The sequence below is a fragment of the Artemia franciscana genome, chromosome 18 (assembly GCF_032884065.1).
Source record: "Artemia franciscana chromosome 18, ASM3288406v1, whole genome shotgun sequence".
Classification (NCBI taxonomy): Eukaryota; Metazoa; Arthropoda; class Branchiopoda; order Anostraca; family Artemiidae; genus Artemia; species Artemia franciscana.
The window spans coordinates 5,947,443-5,965,665 of NC_088880.1; the positions used below are offsets into that span (position 1 = coordinate 5,947,443).

The 18,223-nt window shown below is 35.5% G+C and overlaps 1 long non-coding RNA gene across 1 annotated transcript in view; it reads left to right on the plus strand.

The window, feature by feature from the left end:
• The first annotated feature begins 2,967 nt into the window (after positions 1–2,967).
• LOC136038537 (uncharacterized) overlaps positions 2,968–18,223 on the plus strand; it is a 32,329-nt gene continuing 17,073 nt past the window's right edge. The window contains exons 1-2 of the long non-coding RNA XR_010620245.1: positions 2,968–3,109; positions 8,038–8,120. This is a non-coding gene — a long non-coding RNA (uncharacterized LOC136038537). The remainder of the gene's footprint in view (positions 3,110–8,037; positions 8,121–18,223) is intronic.

Here is an 18,223-nt window from a genome sequence, read left to right on the forward strand (position 1 = left end):
GTTTACATATAGTAATGGTTATTAGGAAGTGTACAGACGTTTTCAGGGGGATTTTATTTTGTTTGGGGGTGGGGCTGAGGATAGAGGGCTATGTTGGAGGATCTTTCCTTGGAGGAAACTGTCATGGGGGAAGAAATATTCAATGAAAAGGGCGCAGGATTTTCTAGCATTACTATAAGAAAACAATGAAAAATAAACATGAAAACGTTTTTTCAAATGAAAGGAAGAAGTAGCATTGAAACTTAAAACGAACAGAGATTATTACGCATATGATGGGTTCTAAAAATACTTTAGCATAAAGAGCGAGGTATTTAGGAGGAGATAAATACCTTGCTCTTTATGCTAAAGTATTTTTAGTAATTTCAACTATTTATTCTACGGCCTTTCTGATTCAGGGGTTATTCTTAAAGAATTGGGACGAAACTTACGATTTAGTGTAAAGAGCAAGGTATTAATGAGGGTATAAACCCCCTCGTATACATAATAAAAATATAAGGTTATGAAAGTTTGTTACGTAAGTTAATTCTTAAGTTACATATATTTTTTTACTAATAAAAACGTTCGTTAAAAATTAAAAGTATTAGTTGCCCTTTTAAGTAACCGAAAAATTGGAGGGCAACTAGGCCTCTTTCTCCACCCCTTATTTCTCAAAATCGTCTGATCAAAACTAAGAGAAAGCCATTTAGCCAAAAAAAGAATTAATATACAAATTTCATTTTAATAATTTATGTGCGGAGAGCCAAAACCAAACATGCATTAATTCAAAAACGTTCAGAAATTAAATTAAAAAAAACTAATTTTTTTAGCTGAAAGTAAGGAGCGACATTAAAACTTAAAACGAACAGAAATTTTTCCGTATATGAAATGGGTTGTCCCCTCCGCAATCCCTCGCTATTTACGCTAAAGTTTGACTCTTTGCCACAATTCTACTTTTTAAAACAATTAAAAGCTTTAGCGTAAAGAGCGAGGGATTCCGGAGGGGACAACCCATTTCATATACGGAGTAATTTCTGTTCGTTTTAATGTCGCTCCTTACTTTCAGCTAAAAAAATTAGTTTTTTTTTATTTTAATCAAAAACTATAGATAAACCATATCCATTTAAGTTGACTTCTTCATGCTTTAATCATCACTAAACAATGTTTCTCTTCTTTAAGATATCAATAGATGCCTTAAACATCTTACGATCAATATTCCAGGGCAGGTTAGAATTTAGGATAGCTGTATAAGTATCTGGAATCTTAGCCAAGGAGCAGAAACTCTTTAGAGGAATATTCTCTTCACTCTGAGCCTGGTAATCAAATAATACATGCTGAATTATTTCATCTGTTGAGAAGTAGACTTGGCATAAAGGGGAATGATGTAGCTTCCAATTAAATAATAAGCTATTTAGAAGTAGGACACCTGATTTCAGCCGGTAACATAGTACAGTATTTGATCTCATATGAAATGGGAATAAAGTTAATTTACTGTGATTAACATTGGATCTTTGCCTGATAATATCTTGAGAATTGAGGCTGGAGGAAGGGCTAAGGATTAACATAGAAGCCTTTGCTGCTAGAGAGTTAGCCATATCATTATATTTGATGCCTTTATGACTAGGAAATAAATCTCATTGTCTTTAGTCTTAAGATTAAGAAGCTGTCTTCTAATATTATATAAATCCTTATCATTAGGAATTCCATTAATATTTTGAAGCAATAGTGATGCTGAGTTGGAGTCAGAGAGACAGAGTATATTTTCAGATTCTATTTCATAATTTATAAGTGTATCCAAGGCGAGGCGAATGGCACATAATTCGGAAGAAAAAATTGAAGAACCCAATGGGGGTAGGAGAATAGATTTTCAAGTTCAGGGATGGGATACATGCTCCTGCTCCGGGTCTCTTACTCTGGATAGACCCATCTGTATATATTTTCCTATAATTAGGGTACGCCTTTGAGATGTGTCCAGCCAAAATAGTCTGGATCTTATAATTGGGAATTAGGTTTTTATTAATTGAAATAACTTTATTAATTGAAACTTTGTCAGTTGATATGTATTTTTCTTATGGGGTTCTGCCTAGTTTTGATAAGGCTAACTTATTAGTTAATATAAGATCTTCCCAATGATCTCAATGAAGTGTAAAATCTTGCTTTTAATTGGTAGATGTCAAAAGGAGAAGCGACTTCTCCGTCATGTAACCCTTGATTCATATGTCGAATCCCATCTGTTTTTTGTTGCATATTTTTCCTTGGTTCCCATTGCTGCCATATTTTTGTAAAGCAAAACAGCCGGTCAATACTATAGGGGGCTCAGAAAAATTCATGCCCCAAAACCAATTAATACCAACCGTAAAAAAACGCAATTGTTATTTTGAGCTGAAACCTCTTTTAAACCAATCAATGAAAATAACTGAGAAACGAATGCTATTTGTCAGAAGTGTCCCTTAGTGCAGGATTGAAAAAAAAAACAAGTTTTTTCAACTGAAAGTAAGGAGTGATATTAAAATGTAAAACGAACAGAAACTATATCATATATGAAGGGGTTGCCTCTTCATCGATACCTTGCTCTTTATGCTAAAGTTCTTAGCACTTATAATAAAACCTTCCTACTGTAATCAAACGGCCTTTGTGTTTCAGGAGTTGTTCTAAAAAAAATAACAGCCAACAGTCAAACTTTATCAATAGATGCAATTATTATACTTGAAAGAATGTTGGACGGCAACTCAAATTGTGTGTTTATCATTCAGATAATATATTAGTCTAATGGAACATTTGATAAATTTTTCACTCTTTACTCCCTCTTCATTTTTACTTTTTGACTTATTACTCACTTAATTCGGTTGACAAACAGTCAAACTGATTAAAGAAAAAATCTCAATCAAGGGTTTCTGCGTGAATTATTTTTGCTATTTTCCTGTATCCGTTATTCGTGAGCCATTTTGTGTAAAAACAAACATCAATCTAAAAACCATGGGCCATATAAAATAAAAATTAGGCAAAATTTTCAAAGCCAAAGGAATGCTCATGCATTCTTCTATTCACAGAGGAAGGCATCCTGTGGATATAAGAGGAGGAAAGACGTATATTCAGTTCTAGTCTTTCTGTGCTTGGCTTTATCGAATAACTGGTACATAGAGTGTTTTAATAAATTAAAACCTTAGCTAGGCCTAGATTAGCATAGTAGGCCAATAAAAAAGCTGTGATTTTTTTGGGTTGCCGAGTTCTGAAGGATTTATGTTAAATAAAACTAGTACGTTTGAATTCCTTATTTAAAACTCTTCCCAAGTAAAATCCAAAGTTACTTTTCTGATAATCCACCCACTTCAAAGAATAACAATAGGCTAATGGTTCTGGATAACTTAGCCTTCAAACATTTAAAGTTAAAAGAAAGCACTAAAACAATGGAATTGTGGTAAATATTGATTAGCCTAGTTCATAAATAAAATAAAGTAAATAAAGTGAACATAGGCATACCACTAGATGCCATTTTTATGCTCTTTCTAAATATAGTTATTTTTTTTATTATAACTTCAATTTTAAGCCTTTTCTGGGCCCTTGGAAAGGATTATTTCTTTCCATGTTTTTTTTATATTAAAAGGCATAAAATAGCCTACATGTGTTTAAAATTTTGGGTAAAATTCTAGTTGAGTGACTTCTTGCTATCTCAGAAAGAAGTTAGCTTAGGAAATGAAGCTTTCAGGGATGGGTCTACAGGCTAAAGTATATCCTGGGAAGGTATTTTAAAGTACCCACCTCAGAATCATCCCAGTGATGTTTAGGTCTCCTGAGTTGTATAGATTCCCTTGGGAACATACAAGAAGACTATAGGAACTGTACCTGATGCCTAGGTTCATAGAAAAAAATGATTAATAGACAATAATTTTATTTAAGTGCTCACATACAGCTTCATATAAGGCAACTTCAATAAGAGATTGCATTGAGTGACATGCATCAATGCCAGAATAGAACTGCCTTGCTCTGGCTACCAGATTTACATTAAATTCAGGCTAAAACTAGATTTCTAAATTATGAGATAACTGGGTAGGTGACCTCAACTCAAAATGCTGCAATACAACTGGTATTTCCTAATCATAACATATGGTCTAACCTCCACTCAAAAGGGTTATTTTTATAACAAGGATTTTCCCCTTTTTGTTTTTTGAGTTCAAATAAACCAGTGGTAAAAATTTGATTCTTATTGGCTAATTCAAAAAGTAACATTTTTACTTGCCACAAAACTTGTGCTAAAAAGCATGTATCCTATGGAATGATGAATTTTAACTTTAAAACCTTTAGGCATTTAAGAGGTTCTTATTTTGAAATTTTCTAAAGGGAAATGAATGAGGGATTTGGCCCTGTTTTATAGGGGGGATTGCTGGCCTGTATGTCATGCAGGGCCATGTGTTGCTCTCTTTGGTTGAGAGGGGGATAGGTCACATTGTTTAAGTAGTAGATTTAGGATTGAGACAAGTATTGCATGCCAGCATGATTTCTGTTTTGCTAGATCAGTTGAGACCAGCCTTACTGATGCATATGAATATGTCACCAAACTTATAGACAAGGCTTTCACCATTGACATGATTTTGCTGGACTTTGCAAAAGCATTTGATAAGGTGTGTCACAGGTAACTCCATATCAAGCTTGAAACTGTTGGTACTAATACAAAAACTATTGACTTGGCAATGATTTTCCTTAGTAATAGGAAACAAGCAGTTAAAGTGTTTCAGGGGAAATGGACAATCCTTTCTCTCTGATATTGTGGAAGTGAGAAGTGAAATACCTCAAGGCACAGCCCTGGGCAAAACTTTGTTTAACATTTTCACTAATGATGCACCTTGTGACATCAACAATAAAATAAGCCTTTGTAATTCAAAAGTCATTTGTTCAGTTGAAAGTTCAGAAAACTTAGAAATCATTCAAGCAGATTTGGACTCATTTATTGCTGGGCAGGGACTTGGAAGCTGAAATTCAATGTCCAGAAGTGCAATGTTGTCCACTTTGATAATAAAAACTCAAGACATTAGTACTTTATTGAGGCAATGGACAAAACAAGGCAACCTATTGTCAGTAGTCATGATGGACATGATCTGGGTCTATTAGTTAATGAACAGCTAAAGTTTAGTTTGTATGCCCAGACTGTTGCAGCAAAGGCTAGTCAGACTTTTGTTACATTTAAGAGAATTTTCAGCAGTTGTTCCTCCTCAGTTATTTCAAATTATATAAAGGTTTAATTTGGTATAAGCTATAGTTTGGTATGTGCATTGCCAACTCAATTAATAATCTGACCAAAACTCTAGAATCAGTTCAGAGGCATACAACTAAATGCATTCAACATTTCTATAACATTCCTGCCCTTCCTGGCTTGAAAAATTGAATTTACTTTTACTAACTTATTGCCAAAGAGAGGGGATATGATTATGACATTAAAGATGTTCAACCATAAAAAACTTATCCCAAACGTCTTTCAACCAGTTGTCTCTTCAAGGACAAGGGTACATGATCACGAATTTTTCAAGAAGCATGCCAACTCAGGGTTACAGAGCAAATTCTTTTTTAATTGGGTTGTGAGTCTACGGGACTTGCTAAACCAGGATACTAAATTTTATGCCAGTATTGAGTAATCAAATCATCAGTTGACCAGGAATACTGCAACAAGCCTGGCAATTATTTTATGACTTGCCTGATCAGAAGAACACTATCTTCACCAACTGGTGATTACAGGATCATCCTATTGCTGGCAAGTATGATTTATGGTAATTCAAGTTAAGTAAGTATTAGTGTTATAAATAGTATAATTGATTGTAGCAAAAACAGGATTTTGTATATTTTACCATAATTTTACTGTAATTTTACAGACAGGTGTAAAATTTGTATGTTACTAATTTTATATAATTGAAGTATTTTATGTATTTTACTGGTATCTTACCCTGTTGTAGCACAGTGATGCTCTGCTTGGCCTTACAGGGCCTGGGGTTTGATCCCCACTGCAGCAAGGCAGGGCAACAAGCTTGTTACTTGTCCCTGTAAAAAAGACCCAGCAACTGAAATATTGATTCTTTGTCCTATATGCCTGCAATGGCTCTGGAAGATTTCTATCCTTTATCCAACGTATTTTATTGATATCTCACATATTGTACTGACATATTTACAGTACCTTGTAGTTTTCACTGCGCAAAACAACCCAGAAGCTAGGGAAAACAGGTTTGGATATGATATTAGTGTACTTACTGGATACACAGCAGGGCAAAAGTAAGTGATAGAATTGTTAATAATGCTGATTAATTTTGTTTGGAGGTATATGTGATTGAGTGATAAATTAGTGTTTGACAAACCCTTCTCTTGCAGCATATTATTTTATTTGGAACAGTTTACACACTTTTCACTGAAATGATTTCAGAATGCAACATCATTACCCTGTAGGTCTTCGGCATTATACCCACAGACCCATTCAAAGGGAAGGGGTAACAGGGGCAAGCTCCCCTGGGTGCTCTGGCTGGGATGCTACCCACTTTCATCAAATTTTTCACTTTGATTTGGCTTTTTTTTTCTTATAATTCAGTTGGCAAGGGGGCACTATAATTAACTTTTCTTCAGGTGCCACCAACCTTAGAAACAACTCTGATTACCCAGTCTAAAAGGTGATCTGAGTTCAGTCTCTTTTGTTTCACAAAGTGTATCAGAACAATAAAGTGCATTAAAGTACTAGTAATTATAATTTTTAAATGTTAAAATATTACCTGAAATAAACTGTACAGTTGAAGATAATCTACAGCCTGATTTTTATTAAGCTAAGGCTGTAAGCAAGAATTTTATTGTTCTTTGCAGCTTGGATATATAAGGTCTGTAACAAAAAAAAGTGCAAACGTCTAGATTAGTGGCTATTGAGAAGGAAACATTTTAAGAAAACGATTCTTGCTTCATAATATGTAGAAAAATTGTAGCTAGTATATTTTACGTGCAGTTCTGCTTTACTTAACCCCCCTCCTAATTTGCAAATATAGAGCCCAAATTTCCAAATTATATGTATCCCATGCATTTTGCCAATGCATCTTTCTTACTTCAGCCTGTGTACCTCTAAATTGAATCAACTGTGACAAAAAAAGAACCAGAAAAACAAAAAAGGTTTTTTTTTGCAAAATAATTGTCCAATATTAGGCACTGTCAAAGCACTGAGGTATTACCCTAGACACAAGATCACCCAAGGGATAAATTAGATTGTCAATCAAATTGATAAAACTCTAGAGGAGGGACATTACATGCCAAGGAAAATAAATTTCATAAAAAATTATCATCAAAAGCTGAGAAAATTAGTGACAAAAACATTGCTTGACTGGTCTTGTAGCTACAGGGAAACTCTAAAACATCAGGTTTACCTTATAATTCCTAGGGAGTACTCCTAGTCTTCACATAATTGATTACATAACAATTATAAATAATTTTGCCACATGATAAAGTAGTTTTGCAACTGTTACCTAAGTGTTTATGTGGCAATCACTTGGTGATGGATACTAGATCAAATTTTTCCCATGAAATATGTTGAAATTCCACAGTAGGGGTTATATATTTGCAGATAAAGCAATTTAGTCTTAACTTGTACTTTCAACACTTTTTAAACTAACAATGTATACTGTGAAGTGTTTTTTCTTGGTCAGGGAAAAGTAATGCACTATTAGCTTGTATACATGGTAGATTTTAAAAATAACAACATTGATTGCATTTCATGAAAAAGAGAATAAAATCAATGTTAAGTACAAACACCGTGTTTTGAAACAATCTTTAAGGAATATTTCACCATTTTCTTGTTGAAGGAAACTCCTGTTGGGACATGGCCTTCCAATTAAAAGTTGGGGGGGGGGCTAGCTATCACAACATTTAATTGATGCTGAAGATTTCTAATATTACTTCTTAGGACCTACCTATGAGAAAAGTTTATGAATGACAAAATAAAACCCTTTTGAGAAAATTTTCCTGTCTATCCCCAGTATACATACTTGTGCAGGACTTGATCTTTTTCTACTATAATTTGTTTGAGTTAACCTGTATTTTTTTTTTCAGATATTTAGGATGCCTGTTGAAAAAAGTAGACCCTTAACAATTGGTGCCGCCCTTGCGGTTGTCTATATTCTATATGAACAAAGGTAATATATGATTTATGATAGATTTTTTTTCCAATGAAAGAAAAAGGTGACGTTCAAAATTAAAGGAAGCAGAAATTTTTCCTTAAATGATGGGCTGTCCCCTCTTCAACCCTCTTTCAAAGTTTTGTACCTCTATGCTGAAATTAGATAGTTATGCTATGCTGGGAGTAGATAGCCCTGTTGTAAACAGAATGATTTCTGTCAATATTAAAAATTAATGCTGCTCTTTACTTTCATTTGAAGAAAACTTATTTTAAGCCTTTTTAGCAAAAATGATATTTCTTTAAAATTTTATTTATTTGATTTCTGAAGTAAGAATTCAAAAATCAAAAGTGTAATCGTCATCATTGATGGACAGTTAATGGATAATTTAGTGAAGGAGGCCCTCAGATGTTTTTATTCTAGGAGGACATTTTTTTGCTCTAACAAGACATTCTCTTTTGTGAAGTAAAACCAAATGTAAGTTAACAGATACTTAAATTCAGATACGTAGATGCAAAATTTTATAGCAGCCTGAGAGCTCAGATGGAAGTAGAAATAGCTATTTTCCAGGTAAGACAAGTCATTCTTAGTTCAAATGAGCCTTATATTGAAGAGATTTGGGCAACTGCTTATTTGCCAGGTGTTACCATTGTTACCATTGCACAGTTACCATTGGATGAATGTTCTGAAGCACAAATCCCCCTTCCTTGAAGACTTCAGTGCTGGAACCCACACAATAAATTGATAGAGCTTCTCAGTTTTCAAAAATCCCATCATCATTGGGGATTTTAACTCCTATTTTTTGAGTGGGGTGAGGTACATGGATACACAAGTAGTGATTCTGTGGCCCTTTACTAAAATGTCAAGAAGACATTAACTTCATCAGACCATTTCATACTAGGCAACAGTTTAGGTAGACCTTCTCTCTATTTGATTAATTAAAAAAAAAACTTTTCTCAGAAAATTAGTTTTTCAAAGAAAAGCAAAGAACTTCCCAAAACCAGAAATGAGCAAAAGTTGAATCAAATAATCTACCAAGCGTAAAACTACCACAGATCAGCATCAATAAATAAATGAAACCCAAAACGAACAGAAATTACAATAAATAACTTAGTCAAACTCAAAACGAGCTGAAATCAACATGATTAGGGTTCAGAACCCCCATGCCTTCCCAAGGCCAGAACATAATTTGCACTTCACTAAAAAAAAAATTAAAGTACATTGTCAGTTTAATATACATATGCTGATATTTGTTCCTTAAAATGTTAATAATGTTTGATTTATTAATGTTATAAAAGTGAAAACATCTAAAAAAAATTTCAGTAAAGTAAAAATTATGTTCTGGCCTTGGGAAGGCATAGGAGTTTTGAACTCTAGTTACGTTAATTTCTGCTCGTTTTGAGTTTGACTTGGTTGTTTATTGTAATTTCTTTTCCTTTTTGTGATCCATGTATTTATTAATATTGATTTGTTTTAGTTTTATGCTTGGTAGACTATTTTATTCCTTTTTTGCTCATTTTTGGTTTAAAGAAGTTCTTTACTTTTCTTTGAAAAACTTATTTTATGGAAAAGTTATTTAATCAATTTTTGTTCGTTTCATATTGACATAGTCTTTTCAGGGAAAAAGAAGTTATAGATCTTTTCGGTTTTTCTTTAAGAATTTATAGTTTGGCATGCTATTTGTATGCTGTAGAAAATTTTTCAACAGTTTTTAGCAACATACTCCCTTTTAAAAATCTGGACACGAATAATAATGTTTAATTGAGTTTTTTCCTCCTCTAGTGGGTCTGAAAAATAAAACTTAATACCATTCGCAAAAAAAAAATCTATCTATGCTCTTTTACAGCTTGGATACTTATACACTGTTTTGATTTAGTTAAATTTTATGAGCAAGACTAGTAACAGAAGTAGCCCCGAAAGTTTGAACATTATAATCTCAGTCGTTATTGGGGTATTGCTAAGATGCTTATTGGCAATCAGCATACACACACTGCTTTTTGATTTAATATCAAGGCAACATTCAGTTTTTAAACATAACGGGCAACTTGCATAACTGAGGGGGTTGACCTATGCAATAGCCCTAGAGATACAGTTACAAGACAGTTCTACTATACTGAACCAAATGGCTGTCTTAAATTTTGATTGAAGTGTTTGGAAAATTATGAGATTAAGAGGAGGGCTGATTGCCCTCCAATCACTTTTGACTCTTAAAAAGGGTACTAGAACTTTGAATTTCCCATTATATTAGCTGCTTTAAAATATCAATTATATTGCTAGCAAGGATAGAGAAGCGCTGCCTATGATATTGCATGCGAATAGTTTTTTGTTTAATTGAAACTACCCCCCCCCCCAAGCGTTTCAATTTAATGACCTTAATGTCATTAGTTACGGTAACTGTAGAAGTAGTATCAAAAGTACACTGTCTTCTGGCTTGTTCAAAATTTGTCACAACTTACCTTGAAAGGTCTAACTTAATAATGTAAGCCATTAATATGATGTTACTTTGCCACCCTATTTACGCTGTACATGATCATTGTTTATTTTGATTTATTTCAGCATCCGCCTAAATATTCCTTGAAAGTTTCACCTTAACACCCTTAGCTTGTGTAGTAGCAATAGTTGTAGTAGCAGTATGCGCATAGCTCCTCTTTTTCAACATCCTCTTAAACGTACAATGAAATTTTTAGCTTAGTGCCTTCAATCAGTCATTATTGCTGATACGTCCTCTTAGCAACCTATGTGGGCATAGTATGTTTTGATTTTTTTCAATACAGTTACAATACTGCCCAAAATTTTCGCATTAATATCCTTAGGCTTATTAGCAGTAGTAGTAGCACCAGTAGTTATAGTAGTAGTAGTAGTAGGAGTAGAGTTAATAGTAATAGTCTTAGCTTTAGTAGCAGTTGTAGTAACAGCAGTAGTAATAATAGTAGCTGTAGTAGTAGTTGAAGGAGTAGAAGCAGTAGTATTATGATGCAAATATTATCTTTTGGCTAGTTCAGTATCCCCCAGAACTAGCGTTGTAACTTTTAATTTCGCACACGAAACAGTTACTAAGATATTCCTGATGTCCCCTTTTGACAACCTGCATATAGATGGCAGGTTATCATCTGTACAATAGAAATTTCAGACATTTTCTCTGAAAATACTATCTTCACACCCTTAGGTATAGCTGTAATAGTAGTTACAGCAGTAGTATAACTACTGGACTTAATAGAAATAGCCATTGCTATGATAATAATAATAGTTTATTCAAGAAAAAGCCCGTGGGCCATAGGAATTTTACATAAAAAACAAAACGAATTCAACTTAAATAAATCAATATTATTTAAAGAAAACGCTTACGATGCACAGCTGCAATCCTGACAAACCTTGCTATCCTTTTAATACTCAGAAAATTTGTCTCTGTCATTCTATCTCTCATCCATACCTCATTCAATTTTTCTTTAACATACATCTCTCGCCTCCATTCATTCAATTCGACGCATTCACACACAAAATGTATCAAACTTTCACCCTGAGATCCACACATAGGACAAGCAATAGATTCCACATACTCCCCTTTTCTCCCTTGATACTTTCTTTTCTCTCCAATCAAAAATCCATTTCCCCCCCAATCTAAATATGCCTTCAAATTCTCTCTACTCAACCCAACCTTCCAAAATACCTCCTCTCCCAAATAACCTTTATCTGTCTATAAGATTTTGACGACCCTGAACGATCCAGACTTGCCCACCATATCTGGATATTGTCGATTTGCTATTTTGATAACCTGTATATTCATATACTTCTTGAAATTTTTGTGTTAATGCTCTTAACCTTAAAAGTAGTTACGATAGAAGTAGTAGTTGGAGCAATAGTAATAGTAGTAGTGGAACTAGTAAATTTTGCAGTAGTACTATTAGAGTAGTGTGCACATATTGCCTTTTGGTCATTAATCTTCCCCTCTAAGAATCAGCAGTATTAATATCGGTAGTAGCATGTGCACATTGCCTTTTGGTCAGTTGAACACTGCTTTCATGATGCCCTGGAAGTTTCACCTTGGCACGTTAAGCCATTCCAAAAATACTATTAATGTGCGCTCTGACGCTCTTTCCACCTTAATATCCCAAGCCTTACAAGTTGTTGTGCTTGAAGTAGTAGTTGGAGCAATAGTAATAGTAGTAGTGGAACTAGTAAATTTTGCAGTAGTACTATTAGAGTAGTGTGCACATATTGCCTTTTGGTCATTAATCTTCCCCTCTAAGAATCAGCAGTATTAATATCGGTAGTAGCATGTGCACATTGCCTTTTGGTCAGTTGAACACTGCTTTCATGATGCCCTGGAAGTTTCACCTTGGCACGTTAAGCCATTCCAAAAATACTATTAATGTGCGCTCTGACGCTCTTTCCACCTTAATATCCCAAGCCTTACAAGTTGTTGTGCTTGAAGTAGTAGTTGGAGCAATAGTAATAGTAGTAGTGGAACTAGTAAATTTTGCATTAGTACTATTAGAGTAGTGTGCACATATTGCCTTTTGGTCATTAATCTTCCCCTCTAAGAATCAGCAGTATTAATATCGGTAGTAGCATGTGCACATTGCCTTTTGGTCAGTTGAACACTGCTTTCATGATGCCCTGGAAGTTTCACCTTGGCACGTTAAGCCATTCCAAAAATACTATTAATGTGCGCTCTGACGCTCTTTCCACCTTAATATCCCAAGCCTTACAAGTTGTTGTGCTTGAAGTAGTAGTTGGAGCAATAGTAATAGTAGTAGTGGAACTAGTAAATTTTGCAGTAGTACTATTAGAGTAGTGTGCACATATTGCCTTTTGGTCATTAATCTTCCCCTCTAAGAATCAGCAGTATTAATATCGGTAGTAGCATGTGCACATTGCCTTTTGGTCAGTTGAACACTGCTTTCATGATGCCCTGGAAGTTTCACCTTGGCACGTTAAGCCATTCCAAAAATACTATTAATGTGCGCTCTGACGCTCTTTCCACCTTAATATCCCAAGCCTTACAAGTTGTTGTGCTTGAAGTAGTAGTTGGAGCAATAGTAATAGTAGTAGTGGAACTAGTAAATTTTGCAGTAGTACTATTAGAGTAGTGTGCACATATTGCCTTTTGGTCATTAATCTTCCCCTCTAAAAATCAGCAGTATTAATATCGGTAGTAGCATGTGCACATTGCCTTTTGGTCAGTTGAACACTGCTTTCATGATGCCCTGGAAGTTTCACCTTGGCACGTTAAGCCATTCCAAAAATACTATTAATGTGCGCTCTGACGCTCTTTCCACCTTAATATCCCAAGCCTTACAAGTTGTTGTGCTTGAAGTAGTAGTTGGAGCAATAGTAATAGTAGTAGTGGAACTAGTAAATTTTGCAGTAGTACTATTAGAGTAGTGTGCACATATTGCCTTTTGGTCATTAATCTTCCCCTCTAAGAATCAGCAGTATTAATATCGGTAGTAGCATGTGCATATTGCCTCTTGGTCAGTTGAACACCGCTTTCATGATGCCCTGGAAGTTTCACCTTGGCACGTTAAGCCATTCCAAAAATACTATTAATGTGCGCTCTGACGCTCTTTCCACCTTAATATCCCATGCCTTACAAGTTATTGTGCTTGAAGTAGTAGTTGGAGTAGCTCAGTAACAGTAGTAGTATTTGTAAAAGGAGCAGTGGTATTAATGCTAGAAGTAACAGTCATATATTACCCTTTTGTCAATGGATCTTTCCCTTTAAGTATTCTCCGAAAGTTTCAACTTAATAATTAAATTAGTTCTTGAGATATGCGCTTTTGACAATCTGCACGCACATAGTGTGTTTTGGTTTAGTTCAAATTTCCCCTCAGTATTCTGTCAAATTTTCACCTTCATAAGTGTAGTCTTAATTGTACTATCATTATAGTAGTAGTGGCAGTAGTAGGAACAGTAATAGCGTATTATTCTTAATAGTAAAAGTAGAAACAGACGTATCAATTGCAGTAGTAGCAGGTACATTTTGCCTTTTGGTCAACTGATCATCCCACTCATGATGCCCCTGAAGTTTCCTCTTAATATGATAAGTGGTTCCAAAAATATTGCTGATACGCCCCTATCAGCAATCTGTATACACCTGTATCACCATCTGTATTTACAATGCAGAAATAAATTGATGTCTTAGAACTTTGTTTTGATATTTGCTTTGGGAAGTGATAATAAGTAAAAAAGGAAAAAAGATGCGGCACTAGACCCTTCAGGTCCAAACCGGCGGGCTGATCTCTCTCTCTCTCTCAAGCCCCTTCAACCAGGAAGTGCAGTGGGGGGATGGGGGCCAGCCACCCTGTGCTTTCGCAAACTCTTCCTGTTTACCTTCATAAGATTTCTCCAGGTACTCATTTAGAGCTGGGTCTACTTCGGCTGAGCTTACAGAGTGACGCCACTGACCCCTGTCCCAAACCAAATAATTGGGTACACTAGGATTCGAACCCTCGCTCTCCCGGGCAAAGGATCCTAAATCCAACGCACCAATCTGATCCACTTGTGAATTGATGGCTGTGGGGGAGGGTTGGTTTCTATCCAATCACTTAGACTCTTAAAAATGACACTATAACTTCCAATTTAAAATTAAATGAGACCCATCTGAATTTAATACGACCACCATGCCATAAAAACCTTATATGCCCCCAGGGGATAACTTAAAGCCCTTGTCTCAGAGCTCTCGGAGGTTATGTCAGCCCTGAAGGTACTGTTATATTTTCTTTGTACTACTCTAAACAAATTACCACCGCACAATTTTAATCAGATGCGTTTGGAGAAAAGAGGAGTACTGGAGGATGGGTCTAGTTGACCTCTATCACTTTTGACTCTTAAAAGGGAACTACAACTTCCAATTTTAACAAAATGAACCACCTCTAAAGCTTATACAACCATTCTTCCATAAGTACTTTAAATGCCCCAGGGGCAGAAGTTACAATCCTCGGTTTCAGGCTCTGGTGGTTTGTATCAACCCCAAAAGCATGCTATATGATTTTTGGACTATTTTGAATAAAAGGACTGTCTCAAAATTTCTATTGGATACATCTTGGAAAATATGACGTGTATGTCTGTGGGGGGTAGCTTAGCTCTGATCACTTCGACTCTCAAAAAGGGCACTAGAACTTCTGATTATCAATTCGATGAGTCCCATCCAAAGCATATACGACCACCCTCTCTATGAGAACCTTATACGCCTAGGGCATAACTTACAACCCTTGCCCTGAGAGCTTTAGGGGGTGGGGAATTTCTTCCTCAAATACATAATTTCCGGACCTTTCAGCTACGACTAGCAAAATTTCTATCTCCAAATTTGATTGGCGATGTTAACGGAAACGATGAGAGTTGAGGGGGGGGGCTGGTTGCTCTCAAATCACTTTGACTCTTAAAAAGGGCATTATAACTTCCAGTTTCAAATCAAATGAGTCCCATCTGAAGTTTATACAACCGCCCATTCCATATAAACCTTATATGCCCTCATGGCAAAACTTACAACCCTAAGTCCAGGGCACAAGGGGGGTTTTGTCAACCCTAGAGGAATTGTTATATGTTCTATGGACTATTTTGAACGAAATCTCTATCTCATATATTCAACCAGATGTGTTTGGGGAAAAGGCTTAAATCTCTTAAAAAAGGAACTCTTAAAGGACCTCTTAAAAAGGAACTCAGAATTTTCAATTTTCAACCAAATGAGCCTCTTCTAAAGTTAGACAACCATGCCTTCCATAAAAACCTTAATTCGCCCGGCAGCATAACTTACAACCCTTGCCCCCAGTTTCTGTTGGTTTTATCAACCTCATACGCCTTGTTATATGAACTTTGGACTATTTCGAATAAAAAGACTGTCTCAAAATTTTTGTATTGGATGTATTTCGGGAAAACACGACGTTTTGGTGTTAGGGATAGCTGCCCTCTGATAACTTCGACTCTTAAGAAGGGCACTAGAAATTATGATTACCAATCCAATGAGCACCTTCGAAGTATATACGATCAGCCTTTCTATAAAAATCTTATATAGCCCCAGGGCGTAACTTACAACCATTGCCCTGAGAGCTGTAGGGGTGGGGGTGTCTTCCTCAAAGACATTTTTGGACCTTTCTACCACAATGAACAAAATTGCTATCTCCAAATTTGGATTGGATGTCTTTAGGGAAATGATTAGCTTGGGGCGCGGTTGCTCTCAAATCACTTTTGACTCTTAAAAAGGGAACTATAGCTTACAATTCAGACCAAATGAGACCCATCTGAAGTTTGTACGACAACCCATTTCATAAAACCTTATATACCCCCAGGACATAGCTTATAACCCTATTCCCAGGGAACTGGGAGGGGGGAGGTTGTCAATCCTAGAATTATTGTTATATGTTCTTTAGACTATTTTGAGCAAAATCGCTATCTCACAATTTCAATCAGATTCGTTTGGTGAAAAGAGGAGTGGTCGGAGGGAGGGTGCTAGCTGCCCCCCACCATCACTATTGACTCTTAAAAGGGAACTAGAACTTCCAGTTTTCAACCAAATGAGCCTCCTATAAAGTTTATACAATCATCTTTTCCATAAAAACCTGAAATGCCCCCCCAGGGTATAACTTACAACCCTTTCCCTCAGGCTCTGGGTTTTTTTCATCCCCAAAAGCCTTATTATACGATATTCGGACAATTTTAAATAAAATGGTGTCTCAAAATTTCTTTTAGATGCATTTCGGGACAATGCGAGGTGTCTGTGTGTATAGGGGGGTAGCTGGCTTCCAATCACTTTTGCTCTCAAAAAGGGCACTAGAGCTTCTATTACCAATCCAATATGATGAAAAATATAGTGAATGAATCAGAAACTATTTGTGATAATTACTTTATTATTTTTGATATTAAAGTAATTATTTTGTTCTGTATAAATACGTTTTTTCACCATACGCATTTGACCTCCGATCACTTTTGACTATTAAAAAGGGCTCTAGCCCTCTCAATTTTTCAATTGAATAGTTACTATGGCCGCTCTCTATAAAAACCAAAATTTCTTTTTGATGCATTTCGGGACAATACGAGGTGTCAGTGTGTATAGGGAGGGGGGTAGCTGGCTCCCAATCACTTTGGCTCTCAATAAGGGCACTAGAGCTTCTATTACCAATCCAATGATGAAAAATATAGTGAATGAGTCAGAAACTATTTGTGATAATTACTTTATTATTTTTGGTGTTAAAGTAATTATTTTGTTCTTTATAAATACGTTTTTTGACCATACGCATTTGACCTCCGATCACTTTTGACTATTAAAAGGGCTCTAGCTCTCTTAATTTTTCAATTGAATAGTTTCTATGACCGCTCTCTATAAAAATCGTATATTCCCCCAGGACATAAATTACAACCCTTGTCCTGAGGGCCGTGGGTGGTTGTCATCCTCGAAGAGATTATTTCCGGACCTTTCAACTACGTTGAACAAAATGGCTGTCTCAAAATTTTGATTGGATGTGTTTGGGGAAATGATGGGCGTGGGAGGGGGTTGGTTGCCCTCCAATTACTTTTGACTATTAAAAGGGCAATACCCCTTTCAATATCCAATCGAATGAGCCCTTGCCGAAGTTTCTACGGTAGCTCCTTTTATACGAAGTGTCCTGGTCTAAGACAAAAAAAAAAAAAATTAAAAAATAAAAAATTGTACCAACGTCGTTCTTTACTTAGGCAATGTTTTGCGCCGCCTATAATATAAGAATAGTCCAAGATATAGAATGTATGATTAATTTTATGTTCCACCCACCATTGGACTGAATTACCCACATTGCTATTGAGAGGTAGTTAAGGCTTTGTTAAGTAAGAAATTAATTTCTTTCAGCTGTATCAAGACAAAAATATGTGAATGTGACCTGATTAGAAAAAGAGCTCAGAGCTTTGATTGGTCCAAGAAGTGAAAGTTCAAATGGAAAAAGTCCTTTTATTAGACAGTGAAAACAGTTAAAAAAAAATCTGTGTATTTTGACCACACACACCAGTAGTTGTCATCAGCAGATAACTAAAGCATTAGAATTAAAACAATGAACCCTGAACCTTGTTAGTGAACTCTCTCAGACAAATATAGTGGATGAATCGGAAACTATTTGTGATAACTACTTTATTATTTTTGATATTAAAGTAAT